This window comes from Rhinopithecus roxellana, chromosome 12 (genome assembly GCF_007565055.1).
Source record: "Rhinopithecus roxellana isolate Shanxi Qingling chromosome 12, ASM756505v1, whole genome shotgun sequence".
Taxonomy (NCBI): domain Eukaryota; kingdom Metazoa; phylum Chordata; class Mammalia; order Primates; family Cercopithecidae; genus Rhinopithecus; species Rhinopithecus roxellana.
Genome location: NC_044560.1, coordinates 49,852,474 through 49,867,894, shown reverse-complemented (window position 1 = coordinate 49,867,894; position 15,421 = coordinate 49,852,474). Strand labels below are relative to the sequence as shown.

General features: G+C 43.8%; 1 long non-coding RNA gene across 1 annotated transcript in view; it reads left to right on the top strand.

Moving 5' to 3' along the window:
• The first annotated feature begins 6,210 nt into the window (after nt 1-6,210).
• LOC104664283 overlaps nt 6,211-15,421 on the top strand; it is a 68,750-nt gene continuing 59,539 nt past the window's right edge. Inside the window, exons 1-2 of the long non-coding RNA XR_004052163.1 lie at nt 6,211-6,359; nt 7,220-7,309. This is a non-coding gene — a long non-coding RNA (uncharacterized LOC104664283). The remainder of the gene's footprint in view (nt 6,360-7,219; nt 7,310-15,421) is intronic.

Below are 15,421 nucleotides of genomic sequence, written 5' to 3'. Positions count from 1 at the left end.
GAGAAAATCTGCTAATCTTGTACAAGGAATCTTGGACATGTAGGTAAGAGCCAGCTGAGGAAAGGGCTGCCTCAAACACTGAGCTTTCATTCTAGGTTGAGCTCTTTCTGCCTCCCACCACAGACTGAAATTTGTTGTGTTTTAAGGAAATAAAGATTTTTAAATGAAAAGCTAATATGTTTTAGCAAAATCTTGGCATTCTGGGATAGGTAAATGTTTGTTCCAGCCAGAAGGTGTAAACCTAATCTTAATGTCTGCATATTCAGTTTGAAGACTGAAGAATCTTTCTACCAATAGCAATCCTGAGTTCTAGAAGACACAGAGGCTCAAAAGGATGGTGTGTTGTTTCCTTCTCTCATAGTAATATGGTTCTCAGTGCCTTGCTTGTTTCTGTACAACCTCTCCCTCCATCCACCTCTGGATAACGCTACCGCCTATGGCTCCAGGAGCTCAGATTCACGTGTCCAGGCTGCCATAGCATCTCACCTGATATCAGACAGAAACTTCAAGCCCACCCTGTTGAAAATGGAATTTTTGCTCTTTCCGCCAATCTGTTCTCTCTCCAAATTCCCCACCTGGTGACACCATCATCCCCTAAAGCCCTTGCAGGAAGCCTGGAGTCCTTCTAACTCCTTGCTGTCTTGTCTGATCACGCCTTGAGTTCTGTTTATTCTATCTGCCCAATGTCTCTCAAATTTGTCCACCTTTCTCTTTCCCCATAGCCATTTGCCTCATTCAAACTCTTACTGCCTCTCACCTAGACCAGTGCTGCAGCCTCCTTGTTGGTCTCCATCAAATCTCACTCTCCCTACCCCCCATGAAACTAATCTCCAGAGCTTCAAGAGTGTTCTGACCGCAGTATAATCGCTTCCCTGCTTAGAAATCACCTATGTTCCTCTCACCCTATGCAGCTGGTCCAAGACCTGAAGCGTGGCACTCAGAGCCCTCCCTAAGCCAGTCTCAGGCTTGCTCTGCCACTCAATGGCCACATCCACATGCCCTTCCACATGCGGCCACACCCCGAAACACTTGCCATGTTCTTCTGTGCTGGTCCCTTGACTTAGGGTGCTCTTCTCCCTCTTCTCTAGCTGGAAAAAAAAAAAAAAAAAAAAAAAACCCTCCTTATGCTTAAAGGCCCGATTCAAACCCCAGCTCCTCTGTAAAGCCTCCCTGAATTCCTCTAAGCAGAGTGCTGCTCCCTCCAAGTGTTTCTGAAGCAGCTTTTACACATCTTCAGACTATACCCCTTCTACCCATTGTAGAGTCTGGCCTATGGGAGAGACTTAAGATGGGCCTTACTGAGCCCGTTTCAAGAGAGGCCCATTTGGGGATGTGCTTGTGGTGATGAGGGTGAACACATGGCTTCCAGCATTGCTCGGAAAACCATGGACAGAGCGTTGGTCTAGGTCTAAGGGTGACTGAGGAGACTGGAACAGGGCAGGGGCTGCTATTATAGGCAGCAAATTGTGTTCCCTTCAGAGATCCCCTTTGAGAATGAAAGGGAAATCAGCTTGGACCTCCCCTAACTCCAGGTGCTACGGATTGTCTGGATCCTCCTGCCACCACGTACTTCCACCCCCTTGGACCCATGGGAGGTCAAGCCTAAATTTGTCATGTCCCTTAAACATGAGGAATTAAAGTGGGGGCCAGCCTGGCTCAGGCTCCCACCTCCCCCAACTCTGATCTGGCCCTGACTCAGCTTCTGTTGCATAGGAGGAAGTGCCAGGATGCTTACAAGATGATCTCACTTTTGCCTGTTGGTACATGTTTCATTCAGGAATAGGATAGCAAAGAGGCTCTGGGGTTGAGGGCAGGGGTCCCCCTCCTAAGAACTTGAACGAGACAGTAAGGATTCTCAGATCTGAGAGGCCTAAATTCCAGTGCTTGATTCACTCGTGCAAACTCACTCTTCAGAGAGCCTACTCTGTGCCAGGAGTTGAAGCTAGCATCCTTGTTGTACAAGAACTCTGAACTCCGTGTGGGAGGTGCCTTCAGGGGCCTGCCCAGCCCCTGTCTGTATGATAGGGATTAGCACCCTTGTTCTGTTTGCAGTACAGGGTTGTGAGGACCTGCTCTGTAGACCCCTGGGTCAAAGTTAGGGATGTGACATGTGCCAGGTGCAGTGTCTAGCACACTGTGGATGCTCAATAAATATCCACTGGGGGCATGAGAGTAAATGAATGGTTTCTGCTCTCAGCCTTATTGGGGAAGGGCATGACCATTTACAGAACACCTGCCGTGCTTCACTGATGTCACAGCAGGGCACACACAACTACAGCCAGGCCTTCCACCACACTGTCTCCCTCTGGGTCTTTGTGTGCCTCTGATGTCTTTTTGTTGCTCTCATGATCTGTTTTCTCTTTGCCCACTTCACTCTCACTCCGATGCAGGTGTCCACCTCTCCCTCTCTCTCTCTCATATTTAAAAGTGCAACAGCAGGGCTGGGCGTGGTGACTCAAGTCTGTAATCCCAGCTACTAGGGAGGCTGAGGCAGGAGAATCACTTGAACCTGGAAGGAGGAGGTTGCAGTGAGCCAAGATTGCACCACTGCACTCCAGCCTGGGCAACGGAGCGAGACTCCATCTCAAAAAATAAAAAGCAAAAAGAATAAATAAATAAATAAAAGTGAAACAGCTTTAGGGCTGACTGGAGTTGGATGTAACCTGGAAGTTCTATGATTATCCACCCCTTTGAGGGCTAGGATCCAGGTCAGTTCGTTCACCACAGTGTGCCTGACACCTAGCATTAGAGGTCGTATTTAGTAGGAACCCCCAAAATTGTTGCATAAACACATTGGTTTATATATGTGGGTGAGGAATATATGCTTGGGAATGCTGAGGGGACCAGGACAGAACCAAAGAACACTGAGCAAGAAGCTACAGTTTTGCTCTAGCTTTGATCTAAGCTTTAAAAGATGGGTTGAAAAAATTCCTTGAGGCTTTTAGAATGTACAGCCAAACTCCCTGTGTGAGAAATCTGATGGAGATTGTGACTAGAAGCTTCTCTTGGGAAGGAAGAGGTTGTGTCTAGAAGCACCATCTCTGGGTTTTATCTCTTAGAAACATGAGGACCTGGGAGCAGGGGGCTCTACAGAAGCCTGATGTTTTGGGAGCACGTGATGCAACATTCCTGACCTCAAGCAAGAGTCACCTCATTAAGATCTTAACTGCAATAGGGGTCCCTCCTCCTGTTCTGCTCTGGATGGTCGCATCAACCTGCGCAAGTCCCCACTCTTTAGGCCCTATCCCATCTGTTAAATGAAGGGTTCAGGTTAGATGATCCCTAAGGGCTCTGCTGCTCTTGGATTTGTGAAATTAGGTAAGGGATGATCTGGGAATTTAAATAGGATTCCATGTCAGGGGGCTTTACCCTCACAGGACAATGGGAAACTAGGCTCTGATTGATTTCATTGCCTGCAGCACTGAATATGTCTGAGTTGCAGGCTGACTCATATAGGCCCTTCTAGAAGAGCTACTGGCCCAGAGAGTATGCTGCCTTCACTCTGAGGGCAGTCACCAGTACATGTGAAGAAATCCAGGTCTCTGCAGTACAAGTGTCCATAATGGGAGAAAAAACACAAATATTTCACAACTGTAAGAAAAATAGTACTTGGTTGCCTATTCATGTTTATATTTCTCCCTTCAAGTGGTCTTCCCACCTCACAACACACATACATGCATATGACCACAACTAATGAGATCAGGCAGTGTATACCTCCTAAACCACACACTTCCACATGTGCTCTTGTGGACATGCAACATACTTACATGTGTTACCTGGACACATGCCTTTGACATATATAGAGATTCTATGTGTTCCACACACATGCATATCCTGCATATTCAGACATTCCATTTTTGCCCCCATCTACTAGCATGTCCCAATTCCTGGAATGTGGCAAAAGAGAATTAAGGATGCAGATGGAATTAAGGTTGCTAATCAGCTGACTTTATCTGAGTGGGCCTATGTAATCACGAGAGTCCTTAAAAGGTGGAGGAAGGAGGCGAAAGAATCAGCATCCAAAAGAATCAATGTCCAAATATGATGTGAGAAAGACCAGCCTTGGCTGACTTTGAAGACGAAGGAAGGGGCCATCAGCCAAGGAATACAGGCAGCCTCTAGTTGAAAAGGCAGAAAAATGGATTCTTCTCTAGAGCCTCCAGAAAGCAGTAAAGCCTCCCACTGCCTTGATTTTAGCCCAGTGAAACCTGTGTCTAGCTTCTTACCTCTGAAACTGTAAGATTATTAATTTGTGTTGTTTTAGACTGTGAAGTTGTGGTAATTTGTTATAGCAGTGATAGGAAATGAACACCCACAAAATCAGACAGAGTCCCACCCTCACAAGTCTATGGTCTAAGAGAGGAGACAGGCACAAAACCAGGTGCTAGTCGACAGAGTAAGAGAGGCTGTGAAAACACAAAGGAGGAATACCCAACCTACACTTGGGCATGGAGGGAAGATTTCCTCTTGGAAACTCCATGAAGGCAGGGACCAGTATTGACCCAGGTCAGCAACACTGGCCACTGTACCTGCACACACCCGATGCCGATAAGCATTTGCTAGGGGAAGGAAGGAGGGAGGGAGAGATGAAGAAAGGCAAGAGAAAGGCCAAAACTAGGACCCAATAGATAAACAGGATTTGAGATGGTTGAATACAAGGTGGGGTGAAATGTCCCAGGCAGAAGACCCAGGGCTATTTAGAGAACTAAGTAGAGTTTCCTTTGGCTGGGACACAGTGCTCCATGGGGAACAGGGAAAGATGAGTCGACAGAGCACAGATCAGGAGGGGCCTTATCAGCTATAATTAGACATTTGGCCCGTATCCTATGTGCAGTTGGTACATGCTCACTCTCGCTCGCTCTCGCTCGTTCTGTCTGGTTCCGTCTCTCCACTCCCCACTCCCTTGGGTGACATTTTAACATCTTTTAAATGAAGTGTGTTTGTCTCATCTCATTTATGCCAAACAATGCTTATGGAACTATTTCCTCTTGTTCCCCAGGCCACACTCATGTCCCTCCTCTTCAGCAATGATTGAGGACCTACCTCCTCGGTTATCATTTTGGGTAAGATGGGCCAGTCCAGTGGACAACAAGCCCTGGATCTGTAACCACAGCCACCTGGGTTTGAGTTCATACTCCTTCATTTCCCAGCTAATGTTTAACCTCTTCCATCCCTGGTTTCCCAGGCTGGAAAATGGATCCAGGACAGTGTCCACCTTAAGGGCTTGTTGTGAGAATCAAAAGAGCTAGTTCATAAAAGTGCTTTGAAAGGGCCAGATGTATCCTGAGTAGTCAATGGCAGTTGTCTACCACAATCGTCACTCTTTGTATAGTTATTGTCTACCAGCCATAACTATTGTTACATGTTACATGAGTTTCCATGGCTCTCCAGACCTCCCCACCCTTCTGTACCCACCTCTGCCCTCTAGGAGGTTGATCTGCATGGGCCCCATCAATGATCTCCCTTGCCTTCTAGCTTCCAATTGGGCCCAGACTTTGCGAGTTACCAGCAAGAGATGCAGGGAGTGGCAGGAGAGTGAGGATGGGGGATTTATTCTCCCTGTTCCCTCCTTTCAGGATTTTGCTAGGGCTTGGCTGCTTTCTTCTCATGAAGGCAGCCTCTTCTTGGGCAGCACTGTCCCTACAACTCCCCTCTTTTTGTTCCAGGAGCTGCTCCCTCTTCTTGCCTTTTAAGAGATAGGGAAGGTAATGACTCCCTGCTGTTATAAGCCCCAGAGTTTCCTTTGCATCTAAGTAAATAGTCTTTTCCTTAATTTCCCTCCAAGTTACACAGTTTGAGTGTACCATCCATTTTTTGCTAGAACACTGACTGAGACAACTTTTTTTTTTTAAATATTGGGACTGCTGGCTTCATAGACCGAGGCTTCATCCTGATAAGGAAGCCCTTGTCCCTTGTCCCTCTGGTCAGCTCTAGAACATTCAGCAAGGTGATCACATGGTCACAAGATTACTTCTTTTTCATTCTTCATGAAACTGAAAATTTCAAGGAAATTTGTAAGTTTAATAGACAACCTGATCATACTCCAGACTAGAAAATGAAACCAAAACCAACTGCCCTAGGCAAAAAGTTAGGTTATAATGGGTTACCTGCAGCCAAAGAGTCATGAGTCACAGCAGCTCCCTCAAGACTGGGAGGGGAAGTAAACCACTGGATCTAAGGATCACTCTAGTCACCCTACAGTGACTCCTCTTCTTCCCTCCTGCCATGGTCCAGGGTAGCCAGATACTTCTCCAGGCTGTAACTTACGTGGGCTTTCCTGCTGGCTACATCACTGAAATGGAATCTCCTAGTGGCCCTTCTCCCTCTACAGCTCTGGTGTTACACTGAAAAACTAGAAGGTCAATCACTTTTATATTTACCCCCATTAAGGTTGCAGGAGCCTAGCATGTCCCCACAGCCCTCCTTCTCCATTCTCCTCTTCCCCTTGTCTTGTGCGTGGTTTCTTTCTTGTCCGAATTGGGTCTTCCTTTTCCAGACTGTGAGCTTGCTGAGGTCAGGGAATGAGTCTTCGTATCCTTGGGACCCAGTTCAGAGCCTGTCTTTAGGGAGTGTTTACTCTAGCACTGTGGTTAGGCAGAGATGTGAGTTTGAGTCTTGGTTTCCTTAGTCTTTTATCAATTACTTCTCAAATTATGCCATTTGTATCTTTTTTCTCTCTCTCTCTTTAGAGACAGGGTCTCACTCTGTCACCCAGGCTGGAATGCAGTGGTGCAATCATAGCTCACTACAGCCCCGAACTCCTGGGCTCAAGCCATCCTCCTGCCTCAGCCTCCCAAATAGCTAAGACTAGAGGTGCATATCACTGCATCTGGATAATATTTTTTTTAATTTCTGTAGAAACAGGGTTTCACTATGTTGCCCATTCTGGTCTCAAACTCCTGACCTCGAGTAATCCTCCTATCTCAGCCTTCCAAAGTGCTGGGATTGTAGGCATGAGCCACTACATTGAGGTACTGCTTGTATCTTCTGATTCTTGCTTTGATACCACTGACCTTAGGTAGGGTATGTTATCTTCCTGAATTTTATTTTTCTACATGTAAAATTGAGATTAAATTATCCTTTTAATAGGGTTGTTGTGGGGATTAAGTGAAATAGTGTATACAGAGTTCTTAGCATACTTTGAAGCTATTATTTTTATTATTATGCTAGTAAATAAAACTTTCTGGAATTAGAGACTCATATGCCTGTTTGTCTACAGTTTCAAAATAGACAAGGGAACAAGAGAAACATCAGAAAGTCTGATCAAAATAGAAGCATCATGTTTCTATCAACGTATCCACTGTGCTTGGTAAGTGGCAGTCTCTTGTCCTGTAAGAGACTTGGGCTTTGAAAAGGGCTTTGGATCTCAGATCTGTTGACATGAGGCTTGTCATGAACTTCAGCTTCCTCATCTCCAAAACTGCTATAGGCCAGGCATGGTGGCTCATGCCTGTAATCCCAGTACTTTGGGAGGCTGAAGCAGTTGGCTTGCTTGAACTCAGGAGTTTGAGACCAGCCTGGGCAACATGGTAAAACCCCATCCTACCAAAAATACAAAAAAATTAGCTGGATATGCCTGTGGACACAGCTAACTGGGAGGCAGAGGTGAGAGGATTGCTTAAGCTCGGGAGGTGGAGGCTGCAGTGAGACAAGGTCATGCTACTACACTCCAGCGTGGGTGACAGAGTGATACCCAATCTCAAAAAAACAAAACAAAACAAAATAAAACAAAAAGACATTGGTATAGTAACAGCCTCTGCTTGAGGCTACTCTTTCACTGGCTGATAAATGAGCACCTACTATGTGTCAGACATTACTCTAAGCTGTAGATACAGCCTCAAAAAAGATAAGCTAACCCCTGCCACCATGGGGCTTACATTTTAGTTGGGAAAGGGGCTGGAGAAGACAGACAATAAGCAAATCAATAAATTCATTAAAAAGCTGACTTCAGCATTGATAGGTGTTATGGGGAGAATGAAAGAGGACCCTGGGATACAGAATAACTTTGTGGGGGAATCAGGTTGGGATCCCTGGGTCAGGTGGTCAGGGTGGGACTCTCAGAGAAGATGACTTTTGAATTTAAATAAGAATGAAAAGAAAAAGCCAACCATAGGCAGATTTGGGGACAGCCAGTGCAAAGGTCAAAGGTGAACAGGGTCATAGGGTAACCAGGGTTAAAATAAGGTGGTGCGGCCTAACTGGCCAGAACAATGCCTGACAAAGGTGCTGCTTTCCTCAATATCTTCAAATCCTTAAGGATCTACTGTGTGCTGATGTAAGATGCAAAAATCAGTAAATCATGCTACTATCTCTAAGAAACTCATGGTCTAATATAGGAGAAAAAAAATCCACCATCAAAATAAATGAATCAAGACGGGAAGATGAATATAACTGATAGCACCTGGGAGATGACGTAGACATGGATATGGATATGGATATGGATATGGATATGGATATGGATATGGATATGGGTATGGATAGATATGGATGCAGATACACATGTGGATAAAGGTGGGGATGTGTGTTGGGAAAGGCAGTCTCTTGCATGCCATCTTTCCACCCCTGTTTGGCCACCTAAGAATACGCGTTGGGCCTAGAAGACTTCCTTACCATGAAATAAAGAATCCTCAGCCTGTGCTGGACTTACCACCTTTTGTGGGAATATCTTTTTCTGTTTGTACTCTTTTGCTTTGCTTAAGGGCATGCATCACATGGCACTTAGAAACTTTACTACTCTATCTGTTCTTTGCAGGCGGGGCATGGGCCCTTCTGCTGCAGTATAAGAGGGGTCACCCAATGGCCCGTGTCAGCTGTTGGGATGGACCTGCTGACCGTGGGATAATGACACCCACTACTAAAGCAGATCTTGCTGTGTCTCTTCTCTATGTGAGTAAAGTCCCGTTCCATCCAGTGCTTGACTGTGTTGTGTTTTCCGTGGCAATTTCAATACCAACATGCAGTGGGCACAAGTTCTTAGACTTCTACTCTGGTTAATAGGAAACAGATGCCACTTGCTTGCCAGTTGGATGTGGATATTGGATGTGGATAGATGTAGATATCAATAAAAAGAACAAATGAATAAGTGATTGAATGAGTGAACACATATAAGGAGGGAGAGGGTCCTGGGTCAGGGTGGATGAGAAGGGGGCTGAAGGAGGCAGAGGGGGGCAGAGGTGGTGATGTAGAAGAGGTGTTTACCACTGGGAAAATTCCAGCTGGGCTGGAGCAGAGGATCCTTGTATGGAAATCATGTCTGGAAACTAGCAGAAGACAAGGAGGATTTTGGATTTGCTCTGTGGCCTATCATGCTATTTATACTTATATGATTAAGAGACATTTCTCTAACATACCAGACCTGACAAAGCTGCTACAACACACAACACGCTAGAGTTCATATGAGTATGTATTATTTCTCCAGTTTTCCCTGGTAAAGGTGCAGTGCAGAAAATGGTTTTCCACCCTTTCTCCATGGCCACTTTGAGATCAGAGATTGTGTCTTAAATTCAACAAGAACAGAACTGGGATAGTAGAATCTTGTTTTGTTTTGTTTTGGTAAAAAACATAAAAAGGCTCATTTTAGGCTTTAATAAGGGAAGGGGCCTGGAGGCATCACTGGTGATGTTAAAAAAAAAAAAGCCATAATTTTATGTATTTATAAGATTTTAAAATGTTAAAATACGAAATGTGAATCAGGATGTTCAGAAAAAATTATAAGAACCCTCATGATGTTTATCAATGAATGATCCATTTGATTCTGTGCAGCCTCATGACCAAAGGCAGTCACAGGGTTAGTCAGATCACTGATCTCCTCTACACATATGATCTTCTGGTGGGACTCTGTTTGGCAAAGGAAGCTTTGGGGAAAGCTCATACAAACCACTGAGTATAGTCGAATGATTTAGACCTGAACACTTTTTAAAGTAGGAGTTGTCTGTCCACTAGTAAATATTTTAGTAAAGTGCCATGGAACATGCAGTTTTTTTTTTTTTTTTTTTTTTTTTTTTTTTTGAGAAGGAGTCTCGCTCTGTCGCCCAGGCTGGAGTGCAGTGGCCAATCTCGGCTCACTGCACCCTCTGCCTCCTGGTTTCATGCCATTCTCCTGCCTCAGCCTCCTGAGTAGCTAGGACTACAGGAGCCCACCACCATGCCCAGCTAATTTTTTGTATTTTTAGTAGAGACAGGGTTTCACCGTGTTAGCCAGGGTGGTCTCGATCTCCTGACCTTGTGATCTGCCCGCCTCAACCTCCCAAAGTGCTGGGATGACAGGCGTGAGTCACCGTGCCTGACCAGTTTTTTTTTTTTTTTAAGGTGGACAAATAATTTTATTTTGTGCATGCAAATACATGTCAAGTACTGCAAACTTTTTGTATCAATTTTCTCTCAAACACTGAAAATCGTGGTGCTCTATTTTGTGAACAGCCAAAGCTAGTACCTCTTCACTTCAGCGCCACAGCAAAAACACACAGAATTCACTCTTTGCTATTCACTATCATCACAACCCTCATTCTTCCATCTCTGCCCTCCCCCCATATACAACCCTTATAAATTCGAGTCTTCCCCCATTTATTCCTATTCCTATAGCACAAAGGGAAACATTGTAATTTGGACATTCAAATTGAAATAAATGGAATAGAATTTATTCCCATATATATTCCCCATTTCATTATACAGAATTATTTTAAATTATAATTAAAACTATAGCTGTAAGCATACAGTTTTGAGCAATATAACTTGCCAATAAATCTTCCAGGTTAAATTAGTTGCCAATTATATTACTAAAGTTACCAGGAAAAAAATCTTGAGCTATTGTTAAGTGTTATGGGGTATGAGACAAATACATTTTTTGTAGTTACCAGCTCAAAATAAAGTTTCAGAAGTGTTGATATTAAGCCACCCTTGCTGCCAATAATTTGAAGGAAGATCACTTATTCATTGAAGTAATAAGTTTAGTCAGAGAGAATATTCTTTTTTTATAATCTCTGTGGGAATGTGGGGTGGGACACCTTTGTGACTTATTATGCAACCGTGATAGGTAGGAACCAGTGCTGGCATTTGTAGTCTCAGGGTCTACATGAAGGCAGCCTCAAAAAATGACGGTTGTAGGTGATGCCAAGAGAAGGTTGCAGCTCTTCAAAAAAACAAGAATAGGTCTGGGCATGATGGCTCATGCCTGTTATCCCAACACTTTGGGAGGTTGAGGAAGGAGGATTGCTTGAGCCCAAAGTTCAAGACCAGCCTGGGCAACATAGCAAGACTTTGTCTCTACAAAAAAAAAAAAAAATGCCTGGCATGGTGGGGTACGCCTGTGGTCCCAGCTACTCAGAAGACTGAGGTGTGAGGATCTCTCGAGCCTGGGAGGTCAAGGCTGCAGTGAGACATGATCGCATCACTACACTCCAGCCTGGGTAACAAGGAAAGACACCCTCCAAAGAAAACATAATCAGGAAGTGAGTTTATTTTGCTTTCCCCTGGTGTAGTCCAATTGATTTGTGTTTGAGGCATGTGAAAGCTAAATGCTTGGCCCTGTATAGGTCATGAGTCATCCCTATAGCCTATAGTTTAACAAAAGACAGCCCCGCCTCTTCCCTTCGCCTCCCCAAGCCCACCACTGAAATCATTGTAGAGGTAGTGGTCTTCTAGTACGTGACCCTTGGGCTACAATATCCACAGGTTCTAGGCCATATTTCCTTCACATCCGTGTAATGAGCCTCAAAACCCAAATGTCCTATTTTCCTTGAGGACATCTAGACCCAAAGCATCCCCATTTTGGAAGCCCAGGACTGTGGAATGGGAAAATATGCCTCCATTCCTCTCCTTCATATGTGTTTTTAGGTTAAAAAAGGCAGGTGCAAATCACAACTGAATCTGAAACCTCAAAAGAGGCCAAAGCAAATCAACTTAACAAAAATAACTTATCATCACCAAACCTGGAGAAAAACTTCAGCTGTGGCACCTCCAAGCAATGACCACGTCCCTGGCTGACATAAAAGCCCCTTCAGGACTTCATGTTGATTGAATCCCCATGATCTAGCCTCAAGTGAGGGCTGAGTGGGCTTTTCTTGAGCCAAGTGTCTGTGGTTGTGGATAAATATATTAATATCCTAGCAACTTGCAAAATCCACAGTACCTTAGACAGAATTTGTCTTGCATTCTCCTAACAGGAGAGCAGGTTTGAGATGGGGACCTGAGGATATTCTGAGCCAAGCAAAGAGGTTCTTGGTAAACACACAACTTCATTTCCTTCTGGTCATGCTTGGCTGCCCCTTGCAAATTGGAGTCAGTTTCTCGTGTGACCTTCTAGTGTTCTGAAATTTGAGGTTTGCTGTCTGTTTTCAAAATGTAGAAACCCATCTCAGTCATTCACCAAGCTTTCACTGAGCAACCAGATGCAGGGTTATGAAAGTGGGGGATGTTTAAGACACAGTTTCCACCTTCAAGAAGTACACTGTCTAGTCAGGAAGACTCACTGCAATATCCAGACTCAACTTGCTACATCCCACCCTGGTGTCCTCCCACTTGCCCTTTCTTCTACCTGGATGGAATGCCCTTGGCTTTCTTCCTCTTCTCTTGGAGGCTTCTCTCCACCCCCACCCACAGCTGAGTTGCCCACACCTCTGGGGTACTCTGTACTTTGGTCACACATACATTTCACATTTTCACCGAGCATGAGATTATCTGATATCCCATTTATCACTTCTTCCAGACACATTCCTTCAGCCCGAAATGGTTCCTGGCATGTGACAGGCACACGATCATTATTGGTGGAGTGAATGAGTGAATGAATTCACAAGAAACATATGGCACTCAGAAACCTCAGGACCTCAGCTTAAATTCTAGGTCCAATGCTCATGTGTTGAGTGAAACTGACTAAGTTATTTAAGCCTCCTATGACTCACTTTTTCTATTTGTAAAATGGGAATAAGGGTTGTTGTGATGATGAGCAAATTCTTGTTTAGTGGTTATCAAAATGATTGCCAACTGGTAAGTGCTTCGTGAAGAGTAGCCATTAAAACAGTTATCACTAACAGATATCTACTGAACCCGACTGTGTGCCAGATAATGTGCTAGACACTGAGTCTACAAAATGAATAAAGTAAGATGTCTGCTTTCAATGAACTCCCAGCCTGGTTGGGAAGATAGATGTTAACAGAAATTAAAAGGCTATCTTACTAATTAAGTAAGTGGGATATTGGGAACATGAGATGGGGCACCTAACCCAGGCTGGGCTAGATCAATGAATTCACAAGAGAAATGGCACTGGGGATCATGAGAGCCAAATGGAAAGTCAGAGTCAGAATCTTTAAGACCTTCCCCAAACCCAACTCTAAATATTCCAACATGTCTAAGTGTTTTCCTTCCCTCATAAATCCCTTCCTCTAGCCATATTGCTGATTATTCTTATTCTCTGAATTGCATAAGTGTATTATTTTACAATTTACAAAAAATTTCCATACACCATGTGTCACTGGATTCTCCCAACTTCCTTGTAAGTCATATAAAGCAGATAATTTAATATTTAATTCATGGGTGAAGAAGCTGAGGCTCTGAAAAGTCGCAATGCTTCTAAATGATACTAACCAAATGTAACTCCTGGGGCTGACACTAATTCTATGCCCTTTCAGCTCCCACAGCCTGGACACTCATAATAAGCCTGGCGCCCACCAGCTCTGCAACTTTGCCACACTGTGCCCCCTACCTGGAATGCCATCCCTCATCCCTTGTGTTTGTCTAAGTCTTTCTCTTCTTTGAAGTCTCTGTTCTAATCTTAACTGCTCCTGAGCCATCAAGTCTCTCCTGTGTCCAGACAGCCTATAGGGGTCTCTTGAACTCCTAGAAGGCCCACTCTCTAGTCTGAAATAGGACGCTGACATCCTATGGTGGCCTGTTTATGGTTCTTTTTCATGTGCCCATGTCTGCCTCCCCGACCTGATTGTGAGCCTTTGGAGGAAGAAACTGTGTCTTACTAATCTCTGTGGTTGGGATATAGTAGATGCTTCGTAAATTCCTGCAGATTAAATGAATGATATTGAGGTTGTTGGCCAATCTTCTGTTTAGGCTCTCAGAAACATACTTGTGAGAGAAGTAGACTAGTTTTACTAAGCAGTTAGGCCCTGAGTGCAGAGATAAAAGGCCCTGAGTGCATACTGTCTGCATCAGGAAGCACCAAGTCTAATTAAGAAACAGCAAGTACATAGATAATAAGTGTACATATTGGAAAGTTTCAAATGGAGTACAAGGTACAAGGTGCAATTGGAGAACAAAGGCCATGGGGGAGGAGGGAGTAGAAGGAGGGGATGAAAGCAACAAGGGGAAAGAAGGAAAGGTGAGGTCTGAAGAAAGTCTTATAACGTGAGTAGAAATTGACAAGGAGGACAAAGGGTGGCATGGTAGGATATAGAAAGGGGCTCCATGGTCTAGAAGAGGAACAATAACAACAAGAATAAAATAGCCCAGAGACATGAGAGGACATGAAATCAATATAAAAGTTCCATGGGGGATTATTTAAATGCCATCCTGAAGTCCAAATAGACTCTGTCACCTGGATGGACAGATGGATGGATGGATGGATGGATGGATGGGCATTATGAACATTCATGTAACAAGATTAAAGAGGGTATAAAGAGGACACATAGGTAAAAGATGAGCTCCTGATTCCGAATATTAGAATTGTTGGTATTAATAGCTATGCTTTTGTGTTAACAAAAACAATGTAAGTTCATTACTAAATAACCAGGAAATAAAGGTAAGTGATTTTTAAAGTTACTTTTAATCTCTCCAACCAGATATAACCACTGTTAACATATTTATGTTGGCCTTTCCACCCTTTCTTTAGTGTCTTTCTATCTTAATCATCTGTCTGTCCATCTAACTATACATTTGTATACATATCTATATATGATCTTTTTATTCATCCACCCATTCATTTATCCATCTATACCTTTCCAAAACAAAAATAGGCTCATAAGGTACTTTACATTTTGTAACCTAATTTTTCTAACCAATTTGTTATAAGAATCCAGTAATTTCTACCTATTTTTAAGTCAAATCTTAATAGCCACATAATATTCCATCCTATGAAAGTACTACAGTTGATTTAATCAATCTTTCCCTCTTTTGCAGTTATCACATGTGTTTTAGTGAACATTGGTGCTCTTCTTTTGGGCCAAAGTAACAGCAAAGAGGTTACCTTTCTCTAAAGTTTATGAGGCTCTGAGTTGACTGACCAAAACTTGAACTTGATATGGGGTCATATTAATCCTCTGACATAAATCAGTTGCCTCCTGAAGTGACGTCTCTATCTCCACTGTATCTTTCCCTGGAAATGTCAGACAGGGCAGAAGGTCCTCCCTGACAGAGCAGGTACATTAGTGCAACCATCAGCAATCACATATTATCTTCTGCTGATGGAGTCTGATAGCAC